The sequence below is a fragment of the Salvelinus alpinus genome, chromosome 13 (genome assembly GCF_045679555.1).
Source record: "Salvelinus alpinus chromosome 13, SLU_Salpinus.1, whole genome shotgun sequence".
Taxonomy (NCBI): domain Eukaryota; kingdom Metazoa; phylum Chordata; class Actinopteri; order Salmoniformes; family Salmonidae; genus Salvelinus; species Salvelinus alpinus.
The window spans coordinates 49179455-49188844 of NC_092098.1; positions in this window are offsets into that span (position 1 = coordinate 49179455).

Here is a 9390-nt window from a genome sequence, read left to right on the forward strand (position 1 = left end):
CTCCTCAAGAAGAGCACATCAAGAGAGCGACAGAGAGAGAGAGAGAGAGAGAGAGAAACAGAGAGAAACAGAGAGAAACAGAGAGAGATAATTAAAAATAGAGAGAGAGACAGAGAGAGAGAGAGAGAGAGAGAGAGAGAGAGAGATAGAGAGAGAGAGAGAGAGAGAGAATGAAAAATAGAGAGAGAGAGAATGAAAAATAAAAAATAGAGAGAGAGAGAATGAAAAATAAAAAATAGAGAGAGAATGAAAAATGGAGAGCAGGAGGTGAAGCAATAGCTTTTTAGTGATGCTGCTCGTGAACTCAAGGGCAGATTCCGGAATCATCAGAGGAGGCTTTCAGAGCAGGGCTAGCTGGAGCTACTCTCCTGAGGAAGGCAAGAAGAGGTTTTCTTAAGGAGACCTGGCTGGCGTTATTCTGCTCCTCAGCCTACAGTAATGCACTTCACAGGTCTGAGCACTACAGGCATTGTATACCCTTACCCCCTTATTCAAATGCCAAGCGAATGTGCATGACAACTCTCCTCTTTATTATAGAACTGTCCTGATTGATGTATCACTAATGTTATTATAGTGTTATAACTTGCGGTTTAGCTGTTGAAATAGCAGTTTTTAGAAGTTATGTTTTCTTAGTAAACAACTAACATGTGCATTTTTTTTAAACTCAAGTGCCGAACAATTCAATTATCTCAATAAGCTAAACTTTTCAAAATATTTGTCCAGTGAGGTCTAGTAGTAATTCAAGACACTGCAAAACAGCACAGTGTCTATGAGCATTTGTGACACAATCTTTCCTATCCGGTAATTGCAAATCACACAGGGCTATTGCAAAAATACTACTGGATGTTACACTTACTACTGTAGATAAACAGGAGTGTTTTGAAAACACATTCAAATGGCTCTACTTCCACAGGGTGGGCCTCATCAGCATTCAACCTCTCTCTACACTCACCAGCTCTCCATGCCTCCTTCCCACAGGTGGAACTGGATCTGTTCACTTGTCTATTACAAGGGATTTAGTCTATTACAAGGGATTTAGTCTATTACAAGGGATTTAGTCTATTAGAGGGGATTTTGTTTATTACAAGGGATTTAGTCCAATACAAGGGATTTAGTCTATTAGAGGGGATTTAGTTTATTACAAGGGATTTAGTCTATTACAAGGGATTTAGTCTATTAGAGGGGATTTAGTTTATTAGAAGGGATTTAGTCTAATACAAGGGATTTAGTCTATTAGAGGGGATTTAGTCTATTAGAAGGGATTTAGTCTATTACAAGGGATTTAGTCTATTAGAGGGGATTTAGTTTATTACAAGGGATTTAGTCTATTACAAGGGATTTAGTCTATTAGAAGGGATTTAGTCTATTAGAAGGGATTTAGTCTATTAGAAGGGATTTAGTCTATTACAAGGGATTTAGTCTATTACAAGGGATTTAGTCTATTACAAGGGATTTAGTCTATTAGAGGGGATTTCGTTTATTACAAGGGATTTAGTCCAATACAAGGGATTTAGTCTATTAGAGGGGATTTAGTTTATTACAAGGGATTTAGTCTATTACAAGGGATTTAGTCTATTAGAGGGGATTTAGTTTATTAGAAGGGATTTAGTCTAATACAAGGGATTTAGTCTATTAGAGGGGATTTCGTCTATTACAAGGGATTTAGTCTATTAAAAGGGATTTAGTGTATTACAATGGATTAAGTCTATTAGATGGGATTTCGTCTATTACAAGGGATTTAGTATATTAGAGGGAATTTAGTTTATTACAAGGGATTTAGTATATTAGAGGGAATTTAGTTTATTACAAGGGATTTAGTCTATTAGAGGGAATTTAGTGTATTACAAGGGATTTAGTCTATTACAAGGGATTTAGTATATTAGAGGGGATTTAGTCTATTACAAGGTATTTAGTCTATTACAAGGGATTTTGTCTATTACAAGGGATTTAGTGTATTACAAGGGATTTAGTATATTACAATGGATTTAGTCTATTACAAGGGATTTAGTGTATTACAAGAGATTTAGTATATTACAATGGATTTAGTCTATTACAAGGGATTTTGTGTATTACAAGGGATTTATTATATTAGAGGGGATTTAGTCTATTACAAGGGAGTTAGTGTCCCCAGGTGTATTCTGTTTCAGACAGTGTGCAGAGGAATATGAAAGACGACAAACAGTGGTCACGTGCCTTTAATCGTGCTGCTTTGATAATCATTATATTACACCCAGTCACACAGCCAGAGTCCTCCTCAAAGGAAACAGCAGCTGAACTAAATGTCCCTTCATATAATGGCATCTAGCAATCCAGCATCCATTATGTATGATTCATTGAGATGAGGTCAAACAACAGCTCTCAGAGATTTATGTGAACATAAATATTAATATAAGGACTAAACCACTCCACGCTCCTGTAATCTGTGAAACAATTTGAGATTCCAATATTCTGGAAGAGCAGAAAAACTCTTGGGTGTGATTAATCAAACTGAAGATACCTCATATGTAGGTAAGAGCGGTCATCAATCAAAATCACTTATTTCATTCTTCACCTCTAAACAATGTACTGTTCTTGTCTATTCCCATTGCTTTATAATACAATCGTATCAACTGATATACAGTAGCAACGAATACAGGTTTGTGCGCAGCTGCATGAGTGGGCCTGAGGGAAGGGAGGTGACGTCTAGGCAGTTAATCAGTACTATGTGGTAAAGATAATGGGTCTTCAAAAATCCCTCGGTTTTTTTTGTCTTGTTTCTCCGGTGATTTGAGAAGGTGAGTCAATGAGGAATTAAAAACAGAGAGGAAGATGACTCACTCCACTGGTCCCCTGGCGGGGCGGGTGGGGGGGGGGGGGTTAACATGGGGTTGTGAATTGCATGATGGACTTCAGTCCGTCTCCGCCGGATCTGTTACTAGAGGAGAATAGTAAGATTGGAAAAAGAAGAGGGAGACTGTTACTAGAGGAGAAGAGTAAGATTGGAAAAAGAAGAGGGAGACTGTTACTAGAGGAGAAGAGTAAGATTGGAAAAAGAAGAGGGAGACTGTTACTAGAGGAGAAGAGTAAGATTGGAAAAATAAGAGGGAGTCAAGGGGCTTCTTACAGTCTGTTGAGTTTCCCCCTCCTGTTTTTATTAAGTGATGTCACTCCTTTTAATACCATGGAAATCATTCTTTAGGTTAAAGAGTCTATTTGAAAGGTTTATGATAATTCACTTTTAGGCCTGACTACCTTTTATATGAATCCGTGTTAATATGCACACGTGTTTGCACGCGCACACTCTAAAATAGTGTTGTCGTGGTGTTGCCCATATAAGTAGACCAACAGAATAACAGTCAAAACCAGTTTCATTGCCTGATTATTTGTTGGTTAATCAAATATGTATTTCCACTGGTTATTGGGAATGCTTCGTTAAACACAGATTCACAAGGCACATATTCATTAACTTCCTTGCACATTATTATCCTGTATATTTTACCTGCTTGGCTGGCATTTGCGACATTTTCTAAATACAAAAGTTCAAGCGATGTCAGTTTTGTGTAGAGTTTGTCAGGAGCACTGAGCTAAATTGAGATACAGGAAGTGGCGGATGGGGTAGAGGGCCGCGCGAATTAAATCTAAACCAGTGTGATTCAAAACTGTGCTTATTAAAACATTCTGCTAAAAGCCGAGGCCTGAAACACCAGTGTAATTATCAGGTTTTCATTTGAGCTGAATGGTGGTAAATTGATGTTACACGATATACTCAACAACCCCATTCAATTGGATCCAGTCTGCAACTATGAAGCAGTGGAAAACATGGCATTACATTTTGATTACATTATCAATTGATGAACAGATTGGTTAACAGCTGTGTATGCATCAAACCTCTCAGGTTAAGTATCATATCCAATGATGTGTAATTTCCATATCCAGGGGGATCATGGTGGTAACACACAGAACTGTGTGTAAAGAAATAAGTTGTCTGATGTTTCTTTTTCCTCAATCGTTTTTTTTTTTAAGTGGATTTATTTTGAAGTGTTTGTATCACACAATAATGGTAATAAAAGAACCAATGTGATCTGTCTTTAGTCTGAATAACCTTTTTATCTGGTACTTTTCAAAAACAGATTTACTTTCGTTGCATTTGGCTCTAGTCCACTCTGTTTACAACCTGCTAACGCTCACTGACACACGTATTATCAGTGTTTTCTTGCCTGGTCGTCCTCATAGCGTCCTTCTCCTAGCATCCCTGTGGAGATAACAAACTTTTTTAATTAGGAGAGTATGTCTCCGAAACAGGTTTCTGGTGTTATCCTTCTGACTGACCTCAGCCTCCCTCACAGTACTTCCATGGCACACGGCCAAAGTTGTCATTTATTTTCAAACGTATTTAATCTCATCAACCCTTGAGAAGTATACCATCATCTCCCCTAGACTTTTCTCACTCACGGCTTTTAGTAAGTACTATACATGAATGAGACCTCTGACTTTAGGCATAGCATGGCTTATGACTTATGGCTTGCACATTATTGATGCAGGTTGGCATTTATTGTCATGAATCTTTCCCTGGAGGCAGCTCTGCAGGGTGGTCACTAGCTGGCACAGCCACAAAGTAATAAAATCGGATTTTAAATCTAACACTAACCACACTGCTAACCCTAATGACTAACCCTAACCACACTGCTAACCCTAATGGCTAACCCTAACCACACTGCTAACCCTAATGACACCAGGTGCCGGGAGCAACGAGCTAAAGTTATCCAGCCTCTCGCCTGTCCATAAAGGGTTCTCCGAATCCTGTGAAGCATGGGATTGGGCAGATTTCCTCGTCCTTCTCCCCAGCCGTGATTTTGGGCAGCTCCACGGTAAGAAATGTGACCGTTCCTAGTGCAAAAACAATTTTCTATCCCGGAGCTCGAGTAAATGAGACTACTAAGCTGCTCCCGAATGTACTACGTCATGACATGGAAATCGATTCTATCCTAGTCCATGTGGGTTTTAATGACATTATAAAGGGCAGCTCTGAACAGTTGAAACTGGATTTTAAAGAGCTGATTGACTCTCTGCTAGACACTAACAAAACACTCCTCGTATCTGGCCCTGTGCCCTCTCTGATCATATCTGGCCCTGTGCCCTCTCTGATCATATCTGGCCCTGTGCCCTCTCTGATCATATCTGGCCTTGTGCCCTCTCTGATCATATCTGGCCTTGTGTCCTCTCTGATCATATCTGGCCCTGTGCCCTCTCTGATCATATCTGGCCTTGTGCCCTCTCTGATCATATCTGGCCTTGTGTCCTCTCTGATCATATCTGGCCCTGTGCCCTTTCTGATCATATCTGGCCCTGTGCCCTCTCTGATCATATCTGGCCCTGTGCCCTCTCTGATCATATCTGGCCCTGTGCCCTCTCTGATCATATCTGGCCCTGTGCCATCTCTGATCATATCTGGCCCTGTGCCCTCTCTGATCATATCTGGCCTTGTGCCCTCTCTGATCATATCTGGCCTTGTGCCGTCTCTGATCATATCTGGCCCTGTGCCCTCTCTGATCATATCTGGCCCTGTGCCCTCTCTGATCATATCTGGCCTTGTGCCCTCTCTGATCATATCTGTTCCTGTGCCCTCTCTGATCATATCTGTTCCTGTGCCCTCTCTGATCATATCTGGCCCTGTGCCCTCTCTGATCATATCTGGCCCTGTGCCCTCTCTGATCATATCTGGCCCTGTGCCCTCTCTGATCATATCTGGCCCTGTGCCCTCTCTGATCATATCTGGCCCTGTGCCCTCTCTGATCATATCTAGCCCTGTGCCCTCTCTGATCATATCTGGCCGTGTGCCCTCTCTGATCATATCTGGCCTTGTGCTCTCTCTGATCATATCTGGTCCTGTGCCCTCTCTGATCATATCTAGCCCTGTGCCCTCTCTGATCATATCTAGCCCTGTGCCCTCTCTGATCATATCTGGCCTTGTGCCCTCTCTGATCATATCTGGCCTTGTGCCCTCTCTGATCATATCTGGTCCTGTGCCCTCTCTGATCATATCTGTTCCTGTGCCCTCTCTGATCATCTGGCCCTGTGCCCTCTCTGATCATATCTGGCCTTGTGCCCTCTCTGATCATATCTAGCCCTGTGCCCTCTCTGATCATATCTGGCCTTGTGCCCTCTCTGATCATATCTGGCCCTGTGCCCTCTCTGATCATATCTGGCCTTGTGCCCTCTCTGATCATATCTGGCCTTGTGCCCTCTCTGATCATATCTGGCCTTGTGCCCTCTCTGATCATATCTGGCCTTGTGCCCTCTCTGAATCGCGGCACTGAATGCTTTAGCAGGATTCTTTCCCTTCATAACTGGCTACGTGATTATTGCAGCTCAATGGGTGTAATTTTTGTTGACAATTTCGATACCTTTTGGAAACAAAACACGGTTTGTAAGGAGGATGGGATCCTGGATCATTTCACAGCATTAAAAGGCTGCGTTGAGACAATTATTTATCAATGACTTATCAATGACTCAAGCCCAGCTCAGCTATTTCCATTCCAACGCAGAGTTGTCATAATGCTTCAGCAAATGTACACTACATCAGGGGCCTCGGCAGACAATGTAAGTAACCTAATGTATGACCCTCTAACTGCCCTTAATGCCTCTGCTGATCCTACAGCTATTGTATGCAGTAATCATGTGCCTATGAACCAGATTTATACTGTTAGCACTAAGGCGGTGTACCCTAGGAGGAAATCCACTCTGTGCAGCTCACCCCGCACTAACATAAATAACATGAGCATATCTACTTCTGCTATGCTTCCCAGTAAAGCAATGAAAACAAGTAAACATCCCAGAAGAAAAGTGCTCAATACAGCCCATGTTAACATATGTAGCTTAAGAAACAAGGTTCATGAATTCAATAATTTGCTAGCAACAGATGACATTCATATTCTGACTATCTCTGAAACTCACTTAGATAATACCTTTGATGATACAGCGGTAGCAATACCAGGTCATAACATTTACAGAAAACATAGAGAATGCCAATGGTGGAGGTGTTGCTGTTTATATTCAGAACCACATTCCTGTAAAGATTAGAGAGGACCTCATGTTAAATACTGTTGAAGTAATATGGCTACAGGTTCATCTGCCTCACCTAAAGTCCATTCTGGTGGGAAGCTGCTATAGACCACCAAGTGCTAACAGTTAGTATCAGGATAACGTGTGAAATGCTTGATAATGTATAGTATGTGATATCAACAGAGAGGTACATTTTCTGGGTGATTTAAATATTGACTGGCTTTCATCATGCTGCGCACTCAAGAAAAAGCTTCAAACTGTAACCAGTGCCTGCAACCTGGATCAGGTGAACAGTCAACCTACCAGAGTTGTTACAAACATCACAGGAATGAAATCATCAACATGTATTGATCACATCTTTACTAATGCTGCAGAAATTACCTTTAAAGCAGTATCCAGATCCATCGGATGTAGGGATCACAATATAGTAGCCATATCTAGGAAAACCAAAGTTCCAAAGGGTGGGCCTAATATTGTGTATAAGAGGTCATACAATACGTTTTGTAGTGATTCCTATGTTGATGATGTAAAGGATATTTGCCGGTCTGTGGTGTGTAATGAGGAGCAAACAGACGCTGCACTTGACACATTTATGAAATTGCTTATTCCAGTTACTAATAAGCATGCACCCATTAAGAAAATGACTGTAAAAGCGTTTAAATACCAGTGGATTTATGAGGAATTAAAAAATGGTATGGTTGAGATGGATGAGGCAAAAGGAATGGCAAATAAGTCTGGCTGCACAACCGATTGGCAAAAGTATTGCAAATTGTGAAATTATGTGACTAAACTGAGTAAAAAGAAGAAGAAACTACACTATGAAACAAGGATAAATGACATTAAGAATGATAGTAAAAAGCTTTGGGGCACCTTAAATGACATTTTGGGAAAGAAGGCAAACTCAACTCCATCATTCATTGAATCAGATGGTTCATTCATCACTAAACCCACTGATAATGCCAACTACTTGAATTATTTTTTTCATTGGCAAGATTAACAAACTTAGGCATGACATTCCAGGAACTAACGCTGACACTACACATCCAAGTATATCGGACCAAATTATGAAAGGCAAGCATTGTAATTTTGAATTCCGTAAAGTGAGTGTGGAAGAGGTGAAACAATGATTGTTGTCTATCAACAATGACAAGCCACCAGGGTCTGACAATCTAGATAGAAAATTACTGAGGATAATAGCAGACGATATTGCCACTCTTATTGGCCATATTTTCAATTTAAGCGTACTAGTAAGTGTGTGCCCCCCAGGCTTGAGGGAAGCAAAAGTCATTCCGCTACCCAAGAATAGTAAAGCCCCCTTTACTGGCTCAAATAACTGACCAATCAGCCCCTTAGTAAACTTTTGGGAAAAATTGTGTTTGACCAGATACCAACTTTCAGCATGCTTATAGGGAAGGACATTAAAGAAGCACAGCACTTACACAAATGACTGATGATTGGCTGCGAGAAACTGATGATAAGAAGATTGTGGAGGCTGTTTTGTTAGACTTCTGCTGCTGGAAAAACATATGTGTTTTGGATTTACACCCCCTGCTATTTTGTGGATGAAGAGTTACCTGTCTAACAGAACACAGAGGGGGTTCTTTAATGGAAGCCTCTCCAACATAATCCAGGTAGAAGCAGGAATTCCCCAGGGCAGCTGGCTTTGAGTAAAGCCAGTGGGTCAGCTACCACAGCGACTGAAATGACTACAACACTTAACAAAGAGCTCAGGTTAGTGTCAGAGTGGGTGGCAAGGAATAAGGTAGTCCTAAATATTTCTAAAACTAAAAGCATTTTTTGGGGGGGACAAATCATTCACTAAACCCTAAACCTCAACTACATCTTGTAATAAATAATGTGGAAATTGAGCAAGTTGTCCATAAGTCTGTCTATAATAAAGCACTGCTTTACCTTCTTAACACTACTATCAACAAGGCAGGTCCTACAGGCTCTAGTTTTGTTGCACCTGGACTACTGTTCAGTCTTGTGGTCAGGTGCCAAAAAATTTGCAATTGGCTCAGAACAGGGCACCACGGCTGAACCTTAAATATACACAGAGAGCTAATTAATAATATGCAAGTCCATCTCTCATGGCTCAAAGTGGAGGAGAGATTGTCTTCATCACTACTTGTATTTATGAGAGGTATTGACATGTTGAATGGACCTTGGACACCTATGCATACACCACAAGACATGCCACAATTGGTCTCTTCACAGTCCCCAAGTCCAGAACAGACTATGGGAGGCGCACAGTACTACATAGACTCATGACTACATGGAACTCTGTTCCACATCAAGTAACTGATCCAAGCAGTAGTGCGGCCACACAGTGTGTTGTGAAATATGTGA